This window comes from Anomaloglossus baeobatrachus, unplaced genomic scaffold (assembly GCF_048569485.1).
Source record: "Anomaloglossus baeobatrachus isolate aAnoBae1 unplaced genomic scaffold, aAnoBae1.hap1 Scaffold_3844, whole genome shotgun sequence".
Lineage (NCBI taxonomy): Eukaryota > Metazoa > Chordata > Amphibia > Anura > Aromobatidae > Anomaloglossus > Anomaloglossus baeobatrachus.
Genome location: NW_027443186.1, coordinates 24,381 through 48,358, shown reverse-complemented (window position 1 = coordinate 48,358; position 23,978 = coordinate 24,381). Strand labels below are relative to the sequence as shown.

General features: G+C 46.8%; 14 non-coding genes and 1 pseudogene across 14 annotated transcripts; all 15 read right to left on the bottom strand.

The window, feature by feature from the left end:
- Positions 1-723: 723 nt before the first annotated feature.
- Positions 724-914, bottom strand: LOC142275672 (U2 spliceosomal RNA). Its single transcript, XR_012739296.1, has one exon. It is a non-coding gene; the product is annotated as a U2 spliceosomal RNA (small nuclear RNA).
- A 1,387-nt stretch (positions 915-2,301) lies between these two features.
- Positions 2,302-2,492, bottom strand: LOC142275671 (U2 spliceosomal RNA). Its single transcript, XR_012739295.1, has one exon. It is a non-coding gene; the product is annotated as a U2 spliceosomal RNA (small nuclear RNA).
- Positions 2,493-3,879: 1,387 nt separating this feature from the next.
- Positions 3,880-4,070, bottom strand: LOC142275669 (U2 spliceosomal RNA). The gene has a single exon (XR_012739293.1). It is a non-coding gene; the product is annotated as a U2 spliceosomal RNA (small nuclear RNA).
- Positions 4,071-5,457: 1,387 nt separating this feature from the next.
- Positions 5,458-5,648, bottom strand: LOC142275668 (U2 spliceosomal RNA). The gene has a single exon (XR_012739292.1). It is a non-coding gene; the product is annotated as a U2 spliceosomal RNA (small nuclear RNA).
- A 1,387-nt stretch (positions 5,649-7,035) lies between these two features.
- LOC142275667 (U2 spliceosomal RNA) lies at positions 7,036-7,226 on the bottom strand. The gene has a single exon (XR_012739291.1). It is a non-coding gene; the product is annotated as a U2 spliceosomal RNA (small nuclear RNA).
- A 1,387-nt stretch (positions 7,227-8,613) lies between these two features.
- LOC142275666 (U2 spliceosomal RNA) lies at positions 8,614-8,804 on the bottom strand. The gene has a single exon (XR_012739290.1). It is a non-coding gene; the product is annotated as a U2 spliceosomal RNA (small nuclear RNA).
- A 1,387-nt stretch (positions 8,805-10,191) lies between these two features.
- On the bottom strand, positions 10,192-10,384 carry LOC142275680 (U2 spliceosomal RNA). The gene has a single exon (XR_012739303.1). It is a non-coding gene; the product is annotated as a U2 spliceosomal RNA (small nuclear RNA).
- A 659-nt stretch (positions 10,385-11,043) lies between these two features.
- On the bottom strand, positions 11,044-11,185 carry LOC142275681 (U2 spliceosomal RNA; annotated as a pseudogene).
- A 1,387-nt stretch (positions 11,186-12,572) lies between these two features.
- LOC142275664 (U2 spliceosomal RNA) lies at positions 12,573-12,763 on the bottom strand. The gene has a single exon (XR_012739289.1). It is a non-coding gene; the product is annotated as a U2 spliceosomal RNA (small nuclear RNA).
- A 1,387-nt stretch (positions 12,764-14,150) lies between these two features.
- On the bottom strand, positions 14,151-14,341 carry LOC142275663 (U2 spliceosomal RNA). Its single transcript, XR_012739288.1, has one exon. It is a non-coding gene; the product is annotated as a U2 spliceosomal RNA (small nuclear RNA).
- Positions 14,342-15,728: 1,387 nt separating this feature from the next.
- On the bottom strand, positions 15,729-15,919 carry LOC142275662 (U2 spliceosomal RNA). Its single transcript, XR_012739287.1, has one exon. It is a non-coding gene; the product is annotated as a U2 spliceosomal RNA (small nuclear RNA).
- Positions 15,920-17,306: 1,387 nt separating this feature from the next.
- LOC142275679 (U2 spliceosomal RNA) lies at positions 17,307-17,499 on the bottom strand. Its single transcript, XR_012739302.1, has one exon. It is a non-coding gene; the product is annotated as a U2 spliceosomal RNA (small nuclear RNA).
- Positions 17,500-19,688: 2,189 nt separating this feature from the next.
- Positions 19,689-19,879, bottom strand: LOC142275661 (U2 spliceosomal RNA). Its single transcript, XR_012739286.1, has one exon. It is a non-coding gene; the product is annotated as a U2 spliceosomal RNA (small nuclear RNA).
- Positions 19,880-21,266: 1,387 nt separating this feature from the next.
- LOC142275660 (U2 spliceosomal RNA) lies at positions 21,267-21,457 on the bottom strand. The gene has a single exon (XR_012739285.1). It is a non-coding gene; the product is annotated as a U2 spliceosomal RNA (small nuclear RNA).
- Positions 21,458-22,844: 1,387 nt separating this feature from the next.
- LOC142275659 (U2 spliceosomal RNA) lies at positions 22,845-23,035 on the bottom strand. Its single transcript, XR_012739284.1, has one exon. It is a non-coding gene; the product is annotated as a U2 spliceosomal RNA (small nuclear RNA).
- Positions 23,036-23,978: the final 943 nt, after the last annotated feature.

Here is a 23,978-nt window from a genome sequence, read left to right as displayed (position 1 = left end):
TTAGAGGGGGGCTTTCTCAGAGGGCTTTTTACAGTTTTTCTATTCCCAATTAGCCGTTTAAGTGTACTTATTGAAAGTAGTAATTCTTTCATAGGCCGCCCTTTCTTAGTATTTGACGTTCCTTATATTGCGGTATGAGGCTTCGCAGTAGGTTGCAAACATTCATCACCCATGACTGTCCCCAATTGAGCTCAGAAGCTCAATGTCTATCATGACCTCTCTTTTAGAATGTCCAAGAGCAAGCAAACTATTCCTCCAGGAGAGGGCGCCAACAGACTACTAAAGAGATCATCATTACTCAAAGAAAACCCCAAAAACCAATGCATGATAGGAATAAACAGGTAACTTTCTTTGGAGTGGAAGCGGAGAGATCGCACCAGATGCCAATTCTAGATGTTATCACACCTGTGGTCACTGCAGCAGCAGGTGAATCCACTTTGTCCAAAAGGGATCTATTCCATTCAATTGCAAATGATCTAGATAAGACAGAGAACTGCAGCACGGGGACATAGCCGAGTTGGTCAGGTTGAGTGGTGATGAGTTTGCTATTTGGATGAATAAAGAAAGTCAAAAGTGTGAAAGATAAAAAACAAAAGGAGGAAGTGTGAAAAGTGAATGGGCCAAATTGAGGTGCATATGAAGACGTATGCTTTCTTCCAATTCATTAAATCGGGCTAATATGAATCAGGTGAATTGAGTTCTGCTTTTGGAAACTGGGTTAAGAAGGGGTGCACCGTTCCTGGAGGTACTGCAATACCAGGTCAATGCGTGGAGTGGACAGAGCAAGCTCTTTTTCCATCTCCCTGTTCTAAAAATCCATTTAATATATGGTCCCCAGATAGGGGACGTATCAGATATTAAACTGATAAGAACAGATACTACACTTGATCTTAGCCAAAAGGCCGAGAAGCGATAACCAGAATTGGTTTGGGCCTCGAGTGGCACCCTGGCCTATGCCGGACACATCTTAGGGAGAGAGAGCGAGAGGGAGACAAACCCACGCCTACACAAGACATTTTGTCACCCAAGCCAACCCTTGAAAAGGCTGCTTTGCAGAGCCAAAACAAGAAGAATGGTGCGTTTTGCAGCCGCCGCCCACTGCAATGAATCTGAATAACTCCTCCTTTAGGGCGCAAGCAACTCCCCTCCCCCTTGCAGTCTTTCCAATTCACGATACAAAAAGACGGACAGGACAGGTTGCCTGACTTTCCGTCACTGCCACCCTTTGCCATCCTTACCCGTAGAAAGCCCTTTCATCATCCCCAAACCCTAATCTTTTCCCTTTCCTTCCCAGCCCCCAAACCCTGCCCTCTGTACCTTTCTCACCACCCGCTTCCCTTCTCCTGTCATCCCCCTACCACCCGGGAAAAAAAGAGATTGCCCCCTCCTTCCACTAGCCCACCCTCCCACCCAAAGAACAACTTCTTCTGCGCAGCTTGTTTTCTAGGCAGCAGCGCTATTGTGATGTCATCGGGGGGCATTGTGACAAGCCGCCAGTGTTCCGTCTCTTCATGTTGTGCACAGTTCAAACGGAAAATACATCAACAGGCAGACTACAGAAAAGCTTACTATCAAAGGTTAGAGGGGGGCTTTCTCAGAGGGCTTTTTACAGTTTTTCTATTCCCAATTAGCCGTTTAAGTGTACTTATTGAAAGTAGTAATTCTTTCATAGGCCGCCCTTTCTTAGTATTTGACGTTCCTTATATTGCGGTATGAGGCTTCGCAGTAGGTTGCAAACATTCATCACCCATGACTGTCCCCAATTGAGCTCAGAAGCTCAATGTCTATCATGACCTCTCTTTTAGAATGTCCAAGAGCAAGCAAACTATTCCTCCAGGAGAGGGCGCCAACAGACTACTAAAGAGATCATCATTACTCAAAGAAAACCCCAAAAACCAATGCATGATAGGAATAAACAGGTAACTTTCTTTGGAGTGGAAGCGGAGAGATCGCACCAGATGCCAATTCTAGATGTTATCACACCTGTGGTCACTGCAGCAGCAGGTGAATCCACTTTGTCCAAAAGGGATCTATTCCATTCAATTGCAAATGATCTAGATAAGACAGAGAACTGCAGCACGGGGACATAGCCGAGTTGGTCAGGTTGAGTGGTGATGAGTTTGCTATTTGGATGAATAAAGAAAGTCAAAAGTGTGAAAGATAAAAAACAAAAGGAGGAAGTGTGAAAAGTGAATGGGCCAAATTGAGGTGCATATGAAGACGTATGCTTTCTTCCAATTCATTAAATCGGGCTAATATGAATCAGGTGAATTGAGTTCTGCTTTTGGAAACTGGGTTAAGAAGGGGTGCACCGTTCCTGGAGGTACTGCAATACCAGGTCAATGCGTGGAGTGGACAGAGCAAGCTCTTTTTCCATCTCCCTGTTCTAAAAATCCATTTAATATATGGTCCCCAGATAGGGGACGTATCAGATATTAAACTGATAAGAACAGATACTACACTTGATCTTAGCCAAAAGGCCGAGAAGCGATAACCAGAATTGGTTTGGGCCTCGAGTGGCACCCTGGCCTATGCCGGACACATCTTAGGGAGAGAGAGCGAGAGGGAGACAAACCCACGCCTACACAAGACATTTTGTCACCCAAGCCAACCCTTGAAAAGGCTGCTTTGCAGAGCCAAAACAAGAAGAATGGTGCGTTTTGCAGCCGCCGCCCACTGCAATGAATCTGAATAACTCCTCCTTTAGGGCGCAAGCAACTCCCCTCCCCCTTGCAGTCTTTCCAATTCACGATACAAAAAGACGGACAGGACAGGTTGCCTGACTTTCCGTCACTGCCACCCTTTGCCATCCTTACCCGTAGAAAGCCCTTTCATCATCCCCAAACCCTAATCTTTTCCCTTTCCTTCCCAGCCCCCAAACCCTGCCCTCTGTACCTTTCTCACCACCCGCTTCCCTTCTCCTGTCATCCCCCTACCACCCGGGAAAAAAAGAGATTGCCCCCTCCTTCCACTAGCCCACCCTCCCACCCAAAGAACAACTTCTTCTGCGCAGCTTGTTTTCTAGGCAGCAGCGCTATTGTGATGTCATCGGGGGGCATTGTGACAAGCCGCCAGTGTTCCGTCTCTTCATGTTGTGCACAGTTCAAACGGAAAATACATCAACAGGCAGACTACAGAAAAGCTTACTATCAAAGGTTAGAGGGGGGCTTTCTCAGAGGGCTTTTTACAGTTTTTCTATTCCCAATTAGCCGTTTAAGTGTACTTATTGAAAGTAGTAATTCTTTCATAGGCCGCCCTTTCTTAGTATTTGACGTTCCTTATATTGCGGTATGAGGCTTCGCAGTAGGTTGCAAACATTCATCACCCATGACTGTCCCCAATTGAGCTCAGAAGCTCAATGTCTATCATGACCTCTCTTTTAGAATGTCCAAGAGCAAGCAAACTATTCCTCCAGGAGAGGGCGCCAACAGACTACTAAAGAGATCATCATTACTCAAAGAAAACCCCAAAAACCAATGCATGATAGGAATAAACAGGTAACTTTCTTTGGAGTGGAAGCGGAGAGATCGCACCAGATGCCAATTCTAGATGTTATCACACCTGTGGTCACTGCAGCAGCAGGTGAATCCACTTTGTCCAAAAGGGATCTATTCCATTCAATTGCAAATGATCTAGATAAGACAGAGAACTGCAGCACGGGGACATAGCCGAGTTGGTCAGGTTGAGTGGTGATGAGTTTGCTATTTGGATGAATAAAGAAAGTCAAAAGTGTGAAAGATAAAAAACAAAAGGAGGAAGTGTGAAAAGTGAATGGGCCAAATTGAGGTGCATATGAAGACGTATGCTTTCTTCCAATTCATTAAATCGGGCTAATATGAATCAGGTGAATTGAGTTCTGCTTTTGGAAACTGGGTTAAGAAGGGGTGCACCGTTCCTGGAGGTACTGCAATACCAGGTCAATGCGTGGAGTGGACAGAGCAAGCTCTTTTTCCATCTCCCTGTTCTAAAAATCCATTTAATATATGGTCCCCAGATAGGGGACGTATCAGATATTAAACTGATAAGAACAGATACTACACTTGATCTTAGCCAAAAGGCCGAGAAGCGATAACCAGAATTGGTTTGGGCCTCGAGTGGCACCCTGGCCTATGCCGGACACATCTTAGGGAGAGAGAGCGAGAGGGAGACAAACCCACGCCTACACAAGACATTTTGTCACCCAAGCCAACCCTTGAAAAGGCTGCTTTGCAGAGCCAAAACAAGAAGAATGGTGCGTTTTGCAGCCGCCGCCCACTGCAATGAATCTGAATAACTCCTCCTTTAGGGCGCAAGCAACTCCCCTCCCCCTTGCAGTCTTTCCAATTCACGATACAAAAAGACGGACAGGACAGGTTGCCTGACTTTCCGTCACTGCCACCCTTTGCCATCCTTACCCGTAGAAAGCCCTTTCATCATCCCCAAACCCTAATCTTTTCCCTTTCCTTCCCAGCCCCCAAACCCTGCCCTCTGTACCTTTCTCACCACCCGCTTCCCTTCTCCTGTCATCCCCCTACCACCCGGGAAAAAAAGAGATTGCCCCCTCCTTCCACTAGCCCACCCTCCCACCCAAAGAACAACTTCTTCTGCGCAGCTTGTTTTCTAGGCAGCAGCGCTATTGTGATGTCATCGGGGGGCATTGTGACAAGCCGCCAGTGTTCCGTCTCTTCATGTTGTGCACAGTTCAAACGGAAAATACATCAACAGGCAGACTACAGAAAAGCTTACTATCAAAGGTTAGAGGGGGGCTTTCTCAGAGGGCTTTTTACAGTTTTTCTATTCCCAATTAGCCGTTTAAGTGTACTTATTGAAAGTAGTAATTCTTTCATAGGCCGCCCTTTCTTAGTATTTGACGTTCCTTATATTGCGGTATGAGGCTTCGCAGTAGGTTGCAAACATTCATCACCCATGACTGTCCCCAATTGAGCTCAGAAGCTCAATGTCTATCATGACCTCTCTTTTAGAATGTCCAAGAGCAAGCAAACTATTCCTCCAGGAGAGGGCGCCAACAGACTACTAAAGAGATCATCATTACTCAAAGAAAACCCCAAAAACCAATGCATGATAGGAATAAACAGGTAACTTTCTTTGGAGTGGAAGCGGAGAGATCGCACCAGATGCCAATTCTAGATGTTATCACACCTGTGGTCACTGCAGCAGCAGGTGAATCCACTTTGTCCAAAAGGGATCTATTCCATTCAATTGCAAATGATCTAGATAAGACAGAGAACTGCAGCACGGGGACATAGCCGAGTTGGTCAGGTTGAGTGGTGATGAGTTTGCTATTTGGATGAATAAAGAAAGTCAAAAGTGTGAAAGATAAAAAACAAAAGGAGGAAGTGTGAAAAGTGAATGGGCCAAATTGAGGTGCATATGAAGACGTATGCTTTCTTCCAATTCATTAAATCGGGCTAATATGAATCAGGTGAATTGAGTTCTGCTTTTGGAAACTGGGTTAAGAAGGGGTGCACCGTTCCTGGAGGTACTGCAATACCAGGTCAATGCGTGGAGTGGACAGAGCAAGCTCTTTTTCCATCTCCCTGTTCTAAAAATCCATTTAATATATGGTCCCCAGATAGGGGACGTATCAGATATTAAACTGATAAGAACAGATACTACACTTGATCTTAGCCAAAAGGCCGAGAAGCGATAACCAGAATTGGTTTGGGCCTCGAGTGGCACCCTGGCCTATGCCGGACACATCTTAGGGAGAGAGAGCGAGAGGGAGACAAACCCACGCCTACACAAGACATTTTGTCACCCAAGCCAACCCTTGAAAAGGCTGCTTTGCAGAGCCAAAACAAGAAGAATGGTGCGTTTTGCAGCCGCCGCCCACTGCAATGAATCTGAATAACTCCTCCTTTAGGGCGCAAGCAACTCCCCTCCCCCTTGCAGTCTTTCCAATTCACGATACAAAAAGACGGACAGGACAGGTTGCCTGACTTTCCGTCACTGCCACCCTTTGCCATCCTTACCCGTAGAAAGCCCTTTCATCATCCCCAAACCCTAATCTTTTCCCTTTCCTTCCCAGCCCCCAAACCCTGCCCTCTGTACCTTTCTCACCACCCGCTTCCCTTCTCCTGTCATCCCCCTACCACCCGGGAAAAAAAGAGATTGCCCCCTCCTTCCACTAGCCCACCCTCCCACCCAAAGAACAACTTCTTCTGCGCAGCTTGTTTTCTAGGCAGCAGCGCTATTGTGATGTCATCGGGGGGCATTGTGACAAGCCGCCAGTGTTCCGTCTCTTCATGTTGTGCACAGTTCAAACGGAAAATACATCAACAGGCAGACTACAGAAAAGCTTACTATCAAAGGTTAGAGGGGGGCTTTCTCAGAGGGCTTTTTACAGTTTTTCTATTCCCAATTAGCCGTTTAAGTGTACTTATTGAAAGTAGTAATTCTTTCATAGGCCGCCCTTTCTTAGTATTTGACGTTCCTTATATTGCGGTATGAGGCTTCGCAGTAGGTTGCAAACATTCATCACCCATGACTGTCCCCAATTGAGCTCAGAAGCTCAATGTCTATCATGACCTCTCTTTTAGAATGTCCAAGAGCAAGCAAACTATTCCTCCAGGAGAGGGCGCCAACAGACTACTAAAGAGATCATCATTACTCAAAGAAAACCCCAAAAACCAATGCATGATAGGAATAAACAGGTAACTTTCTTTGGAGTGGAAGCGGAGAGATCGCACCAGATGCCAATTCTAGATGTTATCACACCTGTGGTCACTGCAGCAGCAGGTGAATCCACTTTGTCCAAAAGGGATCTATTCCATTCAATTGCAAATGATCTAGATAAGACAGAGAACTGCAGCACGGGGACATAGCCGAGTTGGTCAGGTTGAGTGGTGATGAGTTTGCTATTTGGATGAATAAAGAAAGTCAAAAGTGTGAAAGATAAAAAACAAAAGGAGGAAGTGTGAAAAGTGAATGGGCCAAATTGAGGTGCATATGAAGACGTATGCTTTCTTCCAATTCATTAAATCGGGCTAATATGAATCAGGTGAATTGAGTTCTGCTTTTGGAAACTGGGTTAAGAAGGGGTGCACCGTTCCTGGAGGTACTGCAATACCAGGTCAATGCGTGGAGTGGACAGAGCAAGCTCTTTTTCCATCTCCCTGTTCTAAAAATCCATTTAATATATGGTCCCCAGATAGGGGACGTATCAGATATTAAACTGATAAGAACAGATACTACACTTGATCTTAGCCAAAAGGCCGAGAAGCGATAACCAGAATTGGTTTGGGCCTCGAGTGGCACCCTGGCCTATGCCGGACACATCTTAGGGAGAGAGAGCGAGAGGGAGACAAACCCACGCCTACACAAGACATTTTGTCACCCAAGCCAACCCTTGAAAAGGCTGCTTTGCAGAGCCAAAACAAGAAGAATGGTGCGTTTTGCAGCCGCCGCCCACTGCAATGAATCTGAATAACTCCTCCTTTAGGGCGCAAGCAACTCCCCTCCCCCTTGCAGTCTTTCCAATTCACGATACAAAAAGACGGACAGGACAGGTTGCCTGACTTTCCGTCACTGCCACCCTTTGCCATCCTTACCCGTAGAAAGCCCTTTCATCATCCCCAAACCCTAATCTTTTCCCTTTCCTTCCCAGCCCCCAAACCCTGCCCTCTGTACCTTTCTCACCACCCGCTTCCCTTCTCCTGTCATCCCCCTACCACCCGGGAAAAAAAGAGATTGCCCCCTCCTTCCACTAGCCCACCCTCCCACCCAAAGAACAACTTCTTCTGCGCAGCTTGTTTTCTAGGCAGCAGCGCTATTGTGATGTCATCGGGGGGCATTGTGACAAGCCGCCAGTGTTCCGTCTCTTCATGTTGTGCACAGTTCAAACGGAAAATACATCAACAGGCAGACTACAGAAAAGCTTACTATCAAAGGTTAGAGGGGGGCTTTCTCAGAGGGCTTTTTACAGTTTTTCTATTCCCAATTAGCCGTTTAAGTGTACTTATTGAAAGTAGTAATTCTTTCATAGGCCGCCCTTTCTTAGTATTTGACGTTCCTTATATTGCGGTATGAGGCTTCGCAGTAGGTTGCAAACATTCATCACCCATGACTGTCCCCAATTGAGCTCAGAAGCTCAATGTCTATCATGACCTCTCTTTTAGAATGTCCAAGAGCAAGCAAACTATTCCTCCAGGAGAGGGCGCCAACAGACTACTAAAGAGATCATCATTACTCAAAGAAAACCCCAAAAACCAATGCATGATAGGAATAAACAGGTAACTTTCTTTGGAGTGGAAGCGGAGAGATCGCACCAGATGCCAATTCTAGATGTTATCACACCTGTGGTCACTGCAGCAGCAGGTGAATCCACTTTGTCCAAAAGGGATCTATTCCATTCAATTGCAAATGATCTAGATAAGACAGAGAACTGCAGCACGGGGACATAGCCGAGTTGGTCAGGTTGAGTGGTGATGAGTTTGCTATTTGGATGAATAAAGAAAGTCAAAAGTGTGAAAGATAAAAAACAAAAGGAGGAAGTGTGAAAAGTGAATGGGCCAAATTGAGGTGCATATGAAGACGTATGCTTTCTTCCAATTCATTAAATCGGGCTAATATGAATCAGGTGAATTGAGTTCTGCTTTTGGAAACTGGGTTAAGAAGGGGTGCACCGTTCCTGGAGGTACTGCAATACCAGGTCAATGCGTGGAGTGGACAGAGCAAGCTCTTTTTCCATCTCCCTGTTCTAAAAATCCATTTAATATATGGTCCCCAGATAGGGGACGTATCAGATATTAAACTGATAAGAACAGATACTACACTTGATCTTAGCCAAAAGGCCGAGAAGCGATAACCAGAATTGGTTTGGGCCTCGAGTGGCACCCTGGCCTATGCCGGACACATCTTAGGGAGAGAGAGCGAGAGGGAGACAAACCCACGCCTACACAAGACATTTTGTCACCCAAGCCAACCCTTGAAAAGGCTGCTTTGCAGAGCCAAAACAAGAAGAATGGTGCGTTTTGCAGCCGCCGCCCACTGCAATGAATCTGAATAACTCCTCCTTTAGGGCGCAAGCAACTCCCCTCCCCCTTGCAGTCTTTCCAATTCACGATACAAAAAGACGGACAGGACAGGTTGCCTGACTTTCCGTCACTGCCACCCTTTGCCATCCTTACCCGTAGAAAGCCCTTTCATCATCCCCAAACCCTAATCTTTTCCCTTTCCTTCCCAGCCCCCAAACCCTGCCCTCTGTACCTTTCTCACCACCCGCTTCCCTTCTCCTGTCATCCCCCTACCACCCGGGAAAAAAAGAGATTGCCCCCTCCTTCCACTAGCCCACCCTCCCACCCAAAGAACAACTTCTTCTGCGCAGCTTGTTTTCTAGGCAGCAGCGCTATTGTGATGTCATCGGGGGGCATTGTGACAAGCCGCCAGTGTTCCGTCTCTTCATGTTGTGCACAGTTCAAACGGAAAATACATCAACAGGCAGACTACAGAAAAGCTTACTATCAAAGGTTAGAGGGGGGCTTTCTCAGAGGGCTTTTTACAGTTTTTCTATTCCCAATTAGCCGTTTAAGTGTACTTATTGAAAGTAGTAATTCTTTCATAGGCCGCCCTTTCTTAGTATTTGACGTTCCTTATATTGCGGTATGAGGCTTCGCAGTAGGTTGCAAACATTCATCACCCATGACTGTCCCCAATTGAGCTCAGAAGCTCAATGTCTATCATGACCTCTCTTTTAGAATGTCCAAGAGCAAGCAAACTATTCCTCCAGGAGAGGGCGCCAACAGACTACTAAAGAGATCATCATTACTCAAAGAAAACCCCAAAAACCAATGCATGATAGGAATAAACAGGTAACTTTCTTTGGAGTGGAAGCGGAGAGATCGCACCAGATGCCAATTCTAGATGTTATCACACCTGTGGTCACTGCAGCAGCAGGTGAATCCACTTTGTCCAAAAGGGATCTATTCCATTCAATTGCAAATGATCTAGATAAGACAGAGAACTGCAGCACGGGGACATAGCCGAGTTGGTCAGGTTGAGTGGTGATGAGTTTGCTATTTGGATGAATAAAGAAAGTCAAAAGTGTGAAAGATAAAAAACAAAAGGAGGAAGTGTGAAAAGTGAATGGGCCAAATTGAGGTGCATATGAAGACGTATGCTTTCTTCCAATTCATTAAATCGGGCTAATATGAATCAGGTGAATTGAGTTCTGCTTTTGGAAACTGGGTTAAGAAGGGGTGCACCGTTCCTGGAGGTACTGCAATACCAGGTCAATGCGTGGAGTGGACAGAGCAAGCTCTTTTTCCATCTCCCTGTTCTAAAAATCCATTTAATATATGGTCCCCAGATAGGGGACGTATCAGATATTAAACTGATAAGAACAGATTTTTGATTTAATGAAGCTTTCCAAAGCACCACAAAAAATGCATGACCGAAGTCACACCAAAAACAGTGCAAAGGCTAGGATTCGTGTGGACCCCACCGTGAGGAGAGGGTCCCCAAAAATCAACCCCGTCCCTCCGAGCCAGAAGGCCACAGCAAGGGTCAGGGATCTTCGGTGCTCCCCCAAGCCGAAGCCTGGTTGAGCCTTGTCGTTGCTCCCAGCGTCCACCCAGGCATCTTACCCAAGTGGAGTAGAGAGCTACTAGTTGTTGGTTTCGCAGCCGAAACTGCCCGGACCGTCAACCGGTGTTGGTTTCTCAGCCCAAGGCTAACCGGACCTCCAACCGGGTGTTGGTTTCTCAGCCGAAGCTGACCCAGACCTCCAACCGGGTGTTGGTTTCTCAGCCGAAGCTGACCCGGACCTCCAACCGGGTGTTAGTTTCTCAGCCCAAAGCTGACCAGACCTCCGACCGGGATTATAAAAATTTCCCTTCCTAGCCAGAAGGCCGGGATAGAGCAATATGCTCAGAAAGTATGAAAAGGCAAGGTACGGTGTGCTACAGAGCCCAAGGCTCGCCGGGGTCCCAAGCCAGCAAGCTCAGACTCACTCCAGGGTCGTCAATCCTGGGGCACATTGCACCATAGCCCCCACACTTACTCAGTCTAATAGCCTCGATCCTGGTAGGGCCATGGTTTCCTCTAGATGGATATACTATCCTCCCAAAGTACTAACAAGCGCAACCTTCCAGTGTGCATTGCATCATTGTACTAAGGTGGCCGGAGCCTTAAACCACCTTTTCGAACGATACTACACTTGATCTTAGCCAAAAGGCCGAGAAGCGATAACCAGAATTGGTTTGGGCCTCGAGTGGCACCCTGGCCTATGCCGGACACATCTTAGGGAGAGAGAGCGAGAGGGAGACAAACCCACGCCTACACAAGACATTTTGTCACCCAAGCCAACCCTTGAAAAGGCTGCTTTGCAGAGCCAAAACAAGAAGAATGGTGCGTTTTGCAGCCGCCGCCCACTGCAATGAATCTGAATAACTCCTCCTTTAGGGCGCAAGCAACTCCCCTCCCCCTTGCAGTCTTTCCAATTCACGATACAAAAAGACGGACAGGACAGGTTGCCTGACTTTCCGTCACTGCCACCCTTTGCCATCCTTACCCGTAGAAAGCCCTTTCATCATCCCCAAACCCTAATCTTTTCCCTTTCCTTCCCAGCCCCCAAACCCTGCCCTCTGTACCTTTCTCACCACCCGCTTCCCTTCTCCTGTCATCCCCCTACCACCCGGGAAAAAAAGAGATTGCCCCCTCCTTCCACTAGCCCACCCTCCCACCCAAAGAACAACTTCTTCTGCGCAGCTTGTTTTCTAGGCAGCAGCGCTATTGTGATGTCATCGGGGGGCATTGTGACAAGCCGCCAGTGTTCCGTCTCTTCATGTTGTGCACAGTTCAAACGGAAAATACATCAACAGGCAGACTACAGAAAAGCTTACTATCAAAGGTTAGAGGGGGGCTTTCTCAGAGGGCTTTTTACAGTTTTTCTATTCCCAATTAGCCGTTTAAGTGTACTTATTGAAAGTAGTAATTCTTTCATAGGCCGCCCTTTCTTAGTATTTGACGTTCCTTATATTGCGGTATGAGGCTTCGCAGTAGGTTGCAAACATTCATCACCCATGACTGTCCCCAATTGAGCTCAGAAGCTCAATGTCTATCATGACCTCTCTTTTAGAATGTCCAAGAGCAAGCAAACTATTCCTCCAGGAGAGGGCGCCAACAGACTACTAAAGAGATCATCATTACTCAAAGAAAACCCCAAAAACCAATGCATGATAGGAATAAACAGGTAACTTTCTTTGGAGTGGAAGCGGAGAGATCGCACCAGATGCCAATTCTAGATGTTATCACACCTGTGGTCACTGCAGCAGCAGGTGAATCCACTTTGTCCAAAAGGGATCTATTCCATTCAATTGCAAATGATCTAGATAAGACAGAGAACTGCAGCACGGGGACATAGCCGAGTTGGTCAGGTTGAGTGGTGATGAGTTTGCTATTTGGATGAATAAAGAAAGTCAAAAGTGTGAAAGATAAAAAACAAAAGGAGGAAGTGTGAAAAGTGAATGGGCCAAATTGAGGTGCATATGAAGACGTATGCTTTCTTCCAATTCATTAAATCGGGCTAATATGAATCAGGTGAATTGAGTTCTGCTTTTGGAAACTGGGTTAAGAAGGGGTGCACCGTTCCTGGAGGTACTGCAATACCAGGTCAATGCGTGGAGTGGACAGAGCAAGCTCTTTTTCCATCTCCCTGTTCTAAAAATCCATTTAATATATGGTCCCCAGATAGGGGACGTATCAGATATTAAACTGATAAGAACAGATACTACACTTGATCTTAGCCAAAAGGCCGAGAAGCGATAACCAGAATTGGTTTGGGCCTCGAGTGGCACCCTGGCCTATGCCGGACACATCTTAGGGAGAGAGAGCGAGAGGGAGACAAACCCACGCCTACACAAGACATTTTGTCACCCAAGCCAACCCTTGAAAAGGCTGCTTTGCAGAGCCAAAACAAGAAGAATGGTGCGTTTTGCAGCCGCCGCCCACTGCAATGAATCTGAATAACTCCTCCTTTAGGGCGCAAGCAACTCCCCTCCCCCTTGCAGTCTTTCCAATTCACGATACAAAAAGACGGACAGGACAGGTTGCCTGACTTTCCGTCACTGCCACCCTTTGCCATCCTTACCCGTAGAAAGCCCTTTCATCATCCCCAAACCCTAATCTTTTCCCTTTCCTTCCCAGCCCCCAAACCCTGCCCTCTGTACCTTTCTCACCACCCGCTTCCCTTCTCCTGTCATCCCCCTACCACCCGGGAAAAAAAGAGATTGCCCCCTCCTTCCACTAGCCCACCCTCCCACCCAAAGAACAACTTCTTCTGCGCAGCTTGTTTTCTAGGCAGCAGCGCTATTGTGATGTCATCGGGGGGCATTGTGACAAGCCGCCAGTGTTCCGTCTCTTCATGTTGTGCACAGTTCAAACGGAAAATACATCAACAGGCAGACTACAGAAAAGCTTACTATCAAAGGTTAGAGGGGGGCTTTCTCAGAGGGCTTTTTACAGTTTTTCTATTCCCAATTAGCCGTTTAAGTGTACTTATTGAAAGTAGTAATTCTTTCATAGGCCGCCCTTTCTTAGTATTTGACGTTCCTTATATTGCGGTATGAGGCTTCGCAGTAGGTTGCAAACATTCATCACCCATGACTGTCCCCAATTGAGCTCAGAAGCTCAATGTCTATCATGACCTCTCTTTTAGAATGTCCAAGAGCAAGCAAACTATTCCTCCAGGAGAGGGCGCCAACAGACTACTAAAGAGATCATCATTACTCAAAGAAAACCCCAAAAACCAATGCATGATAGGAATAAACAGGTAACTTTCTTTGGAGTGGAAGCGGAGAGATCGCACCAGATGCCAATTCTAGATGTTATCACACCTGTGGTCACTGCAGCAGCAGGTGAATCCACTTTGTCCAAAAGGGATCTATTCCATTCAATTGCAAATGATCTAGATAAGACAGAGAACTGCAGCACGGGGACATAGCCGAGTTGGTCAGGTTGAGTGGTGATGAGTTTGCTATTTGGATGAATAAAGAAAGTCAAAAGTGTGAAAGATAAAAAACAAAAGGAGGAAGTGTGAAAAGTGAATGGGCCAAATTGAGGTGCATATGAAGACGTATGCTTTCTTCCAATTCATTAAATCGGGCTAATATGAATCAGGTGAATTGAGTTCTGCTTTTGGAAACTGGGTTAAGAAGGGGTGCACCGTTCCTGGAGGTACTGCAATACCAGGTCAATGCGTGGAGTGGACAGAGCAAGCTCTTTTTCCATCTCCCTGTTCTAAAAATCCATTTAATATATGGTCCCCAGATAGGGGACGTATCAGATATTAAACTGATAAGAACAGATACTACACTTGATCTTAGCCAAAAGGCCGAGAAGCGATAACCAGAATTGGTTTGGGCCTCGAGTGGCACCCTGGCCTATGCCGGACACATCTTAGGGAGAGAGAGCGAGAGGGAGACAAACCCACGCCTACACAAGACATTTTGTCACCCAAGCCAACCCTTGAAAAGGCTGCTTTGCAGAGCCAAAACAAGAAGAATGGTGCGTTTTGCAGCCGCCGCCCACTGCAATGAATCTGAATAACTCCTCCTTTAGGGCGCAAGCAACTCCCCTCCCCCTTGCAGTCTTTCCAATTCACGATACAAAAAGACGGACAGGACAGGTTGCCTGACTTTCCGTCACTGCCACCCTTTGCCATCCTTACCCGTAGAAAGCCCTTTCATCATCCCCAAACCCTAATCTTTTCCCTTTCCTTCCCAGCCCCCAAACCCTGCCCTCTGTACCTTTCTCACCACCCGCTTCCCTTCTCCTGTCATCCCCCTACCACCCGGGAAAAAAAGAGATTGCCCCCTCCTTCCACTAGCCCACCCTCCCACCCAAAGAACAACTTCTTCTGCGCAGCTTGTTTTCTAGGCAGCAGCGCTATTGTGATGTCATCGGGGGGCATTGTGACAAGCCGCCAGTGTTCCGTCTCTTCATGTTGTGCACAGTTCAAACGGAAAATACATCAACAGGCAGACTACAGAAAAGCTTACTATCAAAGGTTAGAGGGGGGCTTTCTCAGAGGGCTTTTTACAGTTTTTCTATTCCCAATTAGCCGTTTAAGTGTACTTATTGAAAGTAGTAATTCTTTCATAGGCCGCCCTTTCTTAGTATTTGACGTTCCTTATATTGCGGTATGAGGCTTCGCAGTAGGTTGCAAACATTCATCACCCATGACTGTCCCCAATTGAGCTCAGAAGCTCAATGTCTATCATGACCTCTCTTTTAGAATGTCCAAGAGCAAGCAAACTATTCCTCCAGGAGAGGGCGCCAACAGACTACTAAAGAGATCATCATTACTCAAAGAAAACCCCAAAAACCAATGCATGATAGGAATAAACAGGTAACTTTCTTTGGAGTGGAAGCGGAGAGATCGCACCAGATGCCAATTCTAGATGTTATCACACCTGTGGTCACTGCAGCAGCAGGTGAATCCACTTTGTCCAAAAGGGATCTATTCCATTCAATTGCAAATGATCTAGATAAGACAGAGAACTGCAGCACGGGGACATAGCCGAGTTGGTCAGGTTGAGTGGTGATGAGTTTGCTATTTGGATGAATAAAGAAAGTCAAAAGTGTGAAAGATAAAAAACAAAAGGAGGAAGTGTGAAAAGTGAATGGGCCAAATTGAGGTGCATATGAAGACGTATGCTTTCTTCCAATTCATTAAATCGGGCTAATATGAATCAGGTGAATTGAGTTCTGCTTTTGGAAACTGGGTTAAGAAGGGGTGCACCGTTCCTGGAGGTACTGCAATACCAGGTCAATGCGTGGAGTGGACAGAGCAAGCTCTTTTTCCATCTCCCTGTTCTAAAAATCCATTTAATATATGGTCCCCAGATAGGGGACGTATCAGATATTAAACTGATAAGAACAGATACTACACTTGATCTTAGCCAAAAGGCCGAGAAGCGATAACCAGAATTGGTTTGGGCCTCGAGTGGCACCCTGGCCTATGCCGGACACATCTTAGGGAGAGAGAGCGAGAGGGAGACAAACCCACGCCTACACAAGACATTTTGTCACCCAAGCCAACCCTTGAAAAGGCTGCTTTGCAGAGCCAAAACAAGAAGAATGGTGCGTTTTGCAGCCGCCGCCCACTGCAATGAATCTGAATAACTCCTCCTTTAGGGCGCAAGCAACTCCCCTCCCCCTTGCAGTCTTTCCAATTCACGATACAAAAAGACGGACAGGACAGGTTGCCTGACTTTCCGTCACTGCCACCCTTTGCCATCCTTACCCGTAGAAAGCCCTTTCATCATCCCCAAACCCTAATCTTTTCCCTTTCCTTCCCAGCCCCCAAACCCTGCCCTCTGTACCTTTCTCACCACCCGCTTCCCTTCTCCTGTCATCCCCCTACCACCCGGGAAAAAAAGAGATTGCCCCCTCCTTCCACTAGCCCACCCTCCCACCCAAAGAACAACTTCTTCTGCGCAGCTTGTTTTCTAGGCAGCAGCGCTATTGTGATGTCATCGGGGGGCATTGTGACAAGCCGCCAGTGTTCCGTCTCTTCATGTTGTGCACAGTTCAAACGGAAAATACATCAACAGGCAGACTACAGAAAAGCTTACTATCAAAGGTTAGAGGGGGGCTTTCTCAGAGGGCTTTTTACAGTTTTTCTATTCCCAATTAGCCGTTTAAGTGTACTTATTGAAAGTAGTAATTCTTTCATAGGCCGCCCTTTCTTAGTATTTGACGTTCCTTATATTGCGGTATGAGGCTTCGCAGTAGGTTGCAAACATTCATCACCCATGACTGTCCCCAATTGAGCTCAGAAGCTCAATGTCTATCATGACCTCTCTTTTAGAATGTCCAAGAGCAAGCAAACTATTCCTCCAGGAGAGGGCGCCAACAGACTACTAAAGAGATCATCATTACTCAAAGAAAACCCCAAAAACCAATGCATGATAGGAATAAACAGGTAACTTTCTTTGGAGTGGAAGCGGAGAGATCGCACCAGATGCCAATTCTAGATGTTATCACACCTGTGGTCACTGCAGCAGCAGGTGAATCCACTTTGTCCAAAAGGGATCTATTCCATTCAATTGCAAATGATCTAGATAAGACAGAGAACTGCAGCACGGGGACATAGCCGAGTTGGTCAGGTTGAGTGGTGATGAGTTTGCTATTTGGATGAATAAAGAAAGTCAAAAGTGTGAAAGATAAAAAACAAAAGGAGGAAGTGTGAAAAGTGAATGGGCCAAATTGAGGTGCATATGAAGACGTATGCTTTCTTCCAATTCATTAAATCGGGCTAATATGAATCAGGTGAATTGAGTTCTGCTTTTGGAAACTGGGTTAAGAAGGGGTGCACCGTTCCTGGAGGTACTGCAATACCAGGTCAATGCGTGGAGTGGACAGAGCAAGCTCTTTTTCCATCTCCCTGTTCTAAAAATCCATTTAATATATGGTCCCCAGATAGGGGACGTATCAGATATTAAACTGATAAGAACAGATTTTTGATTTAATGAAGCTTTCCAAAGCACCACAAAAAATGCATGACCGAAGTCACACCAAAAACAGTGCAAAGGCTAGGATTCGTGTGGACCCCACCGTGAGGAGAGGGTCCCCAAAAATCAACCCCGTCCCTCCGAGCCAGAAGGCCACAGCAAGGGTCAGGGATCTTCGGTGCTCTCCCAAGCCGAAGCCTGGTTGAGCCTTGTCGTTGCTCCCAGCGTCCACCCAGGCATCTTACCCAAGTGGAGTAGAGAGCTACTAGTTGTTGGTTTCGCAGCCGAAACTGCCCGGACCGTCAACCGGTGTTGGTTTCTCAGCCCAAGGCTAACCGGACCTCCAACCGGGTGTTGGTTTCTCAGCCGAAGCTGACCCAGACCTCCAACCGGGTGTTGGTTTCTCAGCCGAAGCTGACCCAGACCTCCAACCGGGTGTTAGTTTCTCAGCCCAAAGCTGACCAGACCTCCGACCGGGATTATAAAAATTTCCCTTCCTAGCCAGAAGGCCGGGATAGGGTAATATGCTCAAAAAGTATGAAAAGGCAAGGTACGGAGTGCTACAGAGCCCAAGGCTTGCCGGGGTCCCAAGCCAGCAAGCTCAGACTCACTCCAGGGTCGTCAGTCCTGGGGCACGTTGTACCATAGCCCCCCACCCTTACTCAGTCTAATAGCCTCGATCCTGGTAGGGCCATGTTTTCCTCTAGATGAATATACTATCCACCCAGAGTACTAGCAAGCGCAACCTTCCAGTGTGCATTGTATCATTGTACTAAGGTGGCCTGGAGCTTAAACCACCTCTTCGAACAACACTACACTTGATCTTAGCCAAAAGGCCGAGAAGCGATAACCAGAATTGGTTTGGGCCTCGAGTGGCACCCTGGCCTATGCCGGACACATCTTAGGGAGAGAGAGCGAGAGGGAGACAAACCCACGCCTACACAAGACATTTTGTCACCCAAGCCAACCCTTGAAAAGGCTGCTTTGCAGAGCCAAAACAAGAAGAATGGTGCGTTTTGCAGCCGCCGCCCACTGCAATGAATCTGAATAACTCCTCCTTTAGGGCGCAAGCAACTCCCCTCCCCCTTGCAGTCTTTCCAATTCACGATACAAAAAGACGGACAGGACAGGTTGCCTGACTTTCCGTCACTGCCACCCTTTGCCATCCTTACCCGTAGAAAGCCCTTTCATCATCCCCAAACCCTAATCTTTTCCCTTTCCTTCCCAGCCCCCAAACCCTGCCCTCTGTACCTTTCTCACCACCCGCTTCCCTTCTCCTGTCATCCCCCTACCACCCGGGAAAAAAAGAGATTGCCCCCTCCTTCCACTAGCCCACCCTCCCACCCAAAGAACAACTTCTTCTGCGCAGCTTGTTTTCTAGGCAGCAGCGCTATTGTGATGTCATCGGGGGGCATTGTGACAAGCCGCCAGTGTTCCGTCTCTTCATGTTGTGCACAGTTCAAACGGAAAATACATCAACAGGCAGACTACAGAAAAGCTTACTATCAAAGGTTAGAGGGGGGCTTTCTCAGAGGGCTTTTTACAGTTTTTCTATTCCCAATTAGCCGTTTAAGTGTACTTATTGAAAGTAGTAATTCTTTCATAGGCCGCCCTTTCTTAGTATTTGACGTTCCTTATATTGCGGTATGAGGCTTCGCAGTAGGTTGCAAACATTCATCACCCATGACTGTCCCCAATTGAGCTCAGAAGCTCAATGTCTATCATGACCTCTCTTTTAGAATGTCCAAGAGCAAGCAAACTATTCCTCCAGGAGAGGGCGCCAACAGACTACTAAAGAGATCATCATTACTCAAAGAAAACCCCAAAAACCAATGCATGATAGGAATAAACAGGTAACTTTCTTTGGAGTGGAAGCGGAGAGATCGCACCAGATGCCAATTCTAGATGTTATCACACCTGTGGTCACTGCAGCAGCAGGTGAATCCACTTTGTCCAAAAGGGATCTATTCCATTCAATTGCAAATGATCTAGATAAGACAGAGAACTGCAGCACGGGGACATAGCCGAGTTGGTCAGGTTGAGTGGTGATGAGTTTGCTATTTGGATGAATAAAGAAAGTCAAAAGTGTGAAAGATAAAAAACAAAAGGAGGAAGTGTGAAAAGTGAATGGGCCAAATTGAGGTGCATATGAAGACGTATGCTTTCTTCCAATTCATTAAATCGGGCTAATATGAATCAGGTGAATTGAGTTCTGCTTTTGGAAACTGGGTTAAGAAGGGGTGCACCGTTCCTGGAGGTACTGCAATACCAGGTCAATGCGTGGAGTGGACAGAGCAAGCTCTTTTTCCATCTCCCTGTTCTAAAAATCCATTTAATATATGGTCCCCAGATAGGGGACGTATCAGATATTAAACTGATAAGAACAGATACTACACTTGATCTTAGCCAAAAGGCCGAGAAGCGATAACCAGAATTGGTTTGGGCCTCGAGTGGCACCCTGGCCTATGCCGGACACATCTTAGGGAGAGAGAGCGAGAGGGAGACAAACCCACGCCTACACAAGACATTTTGTCACCCAAGCCAACCCTTGAAAAGGCTGCTTTGCAGAGCCAAAACAAGAAGAATGGTGCGTTTTGCAGCCGCCGCCCACTGCAATGAATCTGAATAACTCCTCCTTTAGGGCGCAAGCAACTCCCCTCCCCCTTGCAGTCTTTCCAATTCACGATACAAAAAGACGGACAGGACAGGTTGCCTGACTTTCCGTCACTGCCACCCTTTGCCATCCTTACCCGTAGAAAGCCCTTTCATCATCCCCAAACCCTAATCTTTTCCCTTTCCTTCCCAGCCCCCAAACCCTGCCCTCTGTACCTTTCTCACCACCCGCTTCCCTTCTCCTGTCATCCCCCTACCACCCGGGAAAAAAAGAGATTGCCCCCTCCTTCCACTAGCCCACCCTCCCACCCAAAGAACAACTTCTTCTGCGCAGCTTGTTTTCTAGGCAGCAGCGCTATTGTGATGTCATCGGGGGGCATTGTGACAAGCCGCCAGTGTTCCGTCTCTTCATGTTGTGCACAGTTCAAACGGAAAATACATCAACAGGCAGACTACAGAAAAGCTTACTATCAAAGGTTAGAGGGGGGCTTTCTCAGAGGGCTTTTTACAGTTTTTCTATTCCCAATTAGCCGTTTAAGTGTACTTATTGAAAGTAGTAATTCTTTCATAGGCCGCCCTTTCTTAGTATTTGACGTTCCTTATATTGCGGTATGAGGCTTCGCAGTAGGTTGCAAACATTCATCACCCATGACTGTCCCCAATTGAGCTCAGAAGCTCAATGTCTATCATGACCTCTCTTTTAGAATGTCCAAGAGCAAGCAAACTATTCCTCCAGGAGAGGGCGCCAACAGACTACTAAAGAGATCATCATTACTCAAAGAAAACCCCAAAAACCAATGCATGATAGGAATAAACAGGTAACTTTCTTTGGAGTGGAAGCGGAGAGATCGCACCAGATGCCAATTCTAGATGTTATCACACCTGTGGTCACTGCAGCAGCAGGTGAATCCACTTTGTCCAAAAGGGATCTATTCCATTCAATTGCAAATGATCTAGATAAGACAGAGAACTGCAGCACGGGGACATAGCCGAGTTGGTCAGGTTGAGTGGTGATGAGTTTGCTATTTGGATGAATAAAGAAAGTCAAAAGTGTGAAAGATAAAAAACAAAAGGAGGAAGTGTGAAAAGTGAATGGGCCAAATTGAGGTGCATATGAAGACGTATGCTTTCTTCCAATTCATTAAATCGGGCTAATATGAATCAGGTGAATTGAGTTCTGCTTTTGGAAACTGGGTTAAGAAGGGGTGCACCGTTCCTGGAGGTACTGCAATACCAGGTCAATGCGTGGAGTGGACAGAGCAAGCTCTTTTTCCATCTCCCTGTTCTAAAAATCCATTTAATATATGGTCCCCAGATAGGGGACGTATCAGATATTAAACTGATAAGAACAGATACTACACTTGATCTTAGCCAAAAGGCCGAGAAGCGATAACCAGAATTGGTTTGGGCCTCGAGTGGCACCCTGGCCTATGCCGGACACATCTTAGGGAGAGAGAGCGAGAGGGAGACAAACCCACGCCTACACAAGACATTTTGTCACCCAAGCCAACCCTTGAAAAGGCTGCTTTGCAGAGCCAAAACAAGAAGAATGGTGCGTTTTGCAGCCGCCGCCCACTGCAATGAATCTGAATAACTCCTCCTTTAGGGCGCAAGCAACTCCCCTCCCCCTTGCAGTCTTTCCAATTCACGATACAAAAAGACGGACAGGACAGGTTGCCTGACTTTCCGTCACTGCCACCCTTTGCCATCCTTACCCGTAGAAAGCCCTTTCATCATCCCCAAACCCTAATCTTTTCCCTTTCCTTCCCAGCCCCCAAACCCTGCCCTCTGTACCTTTCTCACCACCCGCTTCCCTTCTCCTGTCATCCCCCTACCACCCGGGAAAAAAAGAGATTGCCCCCTCCTTCCACTAGCCCACCCTCCCACCCAAAGAACAACTTCTTCTGCGCAGCTTGTTTTCTAGGCAGCAGCGCTATTGTGATGTCATCGGGGGGCATTGTGACAAGCCGCCAGTGTTCCGTCTCTTCATGTTGTGCACAGTTCAAACGGAAAATACATCAACAGGCAGACTACAGAAAAGCTTACTATCAAAGGTTAGAGGGGGGCTTTCTCAGAGGGCTTTTTACAGTTTTTCTATTCCCAATTAGCCGTTTAAGTGTACTTATTGAAAGTAGTAATTCTTTCATAGGCCGCCCTTTCTTAGTATTTGACGTTCCTTATATTGCGGTATGAGGCTTCGCAGTAGGTTGCAAACATTCATCACCCATGACTGTCCCCAATTGAGCTCAGAAGCTCAATGTCTATCATGACCTCTCTTTTAGAATGTCCAAGAGCAAGCAAACTATTCCTCCAGGAGAGGGCGCCAACAGACTACTAAAGAGATCATCATTACTCAAAGAAAACCCCAAAAACCAATGCATGATAGGAATAAACAGGTAACTTTCTTTGGAGTGGAAGCGGAGAGATCGCACCAGATGCCAATTCTAGATGTTATCACACCTGTGGTCACTGCAGCAGCAGGTGAATCCACTTTGTCCAAAAGGGATCTATTCCATTCAATTGCAAATGATCTAGATAAGACAGAGAACTGCAGCACGGGGACATAGCCGAGTTGGTCAGGTTGAGTGGTGATGAGTTTGCTATTTGGATGAATAAAGAAAGTCAAAAGTGTGAAAGATAAAAAACAAAAGGAGGAAGTGTGAAAAGTGAATGGGCCAAATTGAGGTGCATATGAAGACGTATGCTTTCTTCCAATTCATTAAATCGGGCTAATATGAATCAGGTGAATTGAGTTCTGCTTTTGGAAACTGGGTTAAGAAGGGGTGCACCGTTCCTGGAGGTACTGCAATACCAGGTCAATGCGTGGAGTGGACAGAGCAAGCTCTTTTTCCATCTCCCTGTTCTAAAAATCCATTTAATATATGGTCCCCAGATAGGGGACGTATCAGATATTAAACTGATAAGAACAGATACTACACTTGATCTTAGCCAAAAGGCCGAGAAGCGATAACCAGAATTGGTTTGGGCCTCGAGTGGCACCCTGGCCTATGCCGGACACATCTTAGGGAGAGAGAGCGAGAGGGAGACAAACCCACGCCTACACAAGACATTTTGTCACCCAAGCCAACCCTTGAAAAGGCTGCTTTGCAGAGCCAAAACAAGAAGAATGGTGCGTTTTGCAGCCGCCGCCCACTGCAATGAATCTGAATAACTCCTCCTTTAGGGCGCAAGCAACTCCCCTCCCCCTTGCAGTCTTTCCAATTCACGATACAAAAAGACGGACAGGACAGGTTGCCTGACTTTCCGTCACTGCCACCCTTTGCCATCCTTACCCGTAGAAAGCCCTTTCATCATCCCCAAACCCTAATCTTTTCCCTTTCCTTCCCAGCCCCCAAACCCTGCCCTCTGTACCTTTCTCACCACCCGCTTCCCTTCTCCTGTCATCCCCCTACCACCCGGGAAAAAAAGAGATTGCCCCCTCCTTCCACTAGCCCACCCTCCCACCCAAAGAACAACTTCTTCTGCGCAGCTTGTTTTCTAGGCAGCAGCGCTATTGTGATGTCATCGGGGGGCATTGTGACAAGCCGCCAGTGTTCCGTCTCTTCATGTTGTGCACAGTTCAAACGGAAAATACATCAACAGGCAGACTACAGAAAAGCTTACTATCAAAGGTTAGAGGGGGGCTTTCTCAGAGGGCTTTTTACAGTTTTTCTATTCCCAATTAGCCGTTTAAGTGTACTTATTGAAAGTAGTAATTCTTTCATAGGCCGCCCTTTCTTAGTATTTGACGTTCCTTATATTGCGGTATGAGGCTTCGCAGTAGGTTGCAAACATTCATCACCCATGACTGTCCCCAATTGAGCTCAGAAGCTCAATGTCTATCATGACCTCTCTTTTAGAATGTCCAAGAGCAAGCAAACTATTCCTCCAGGAGAGGGCGCCAACAGACTA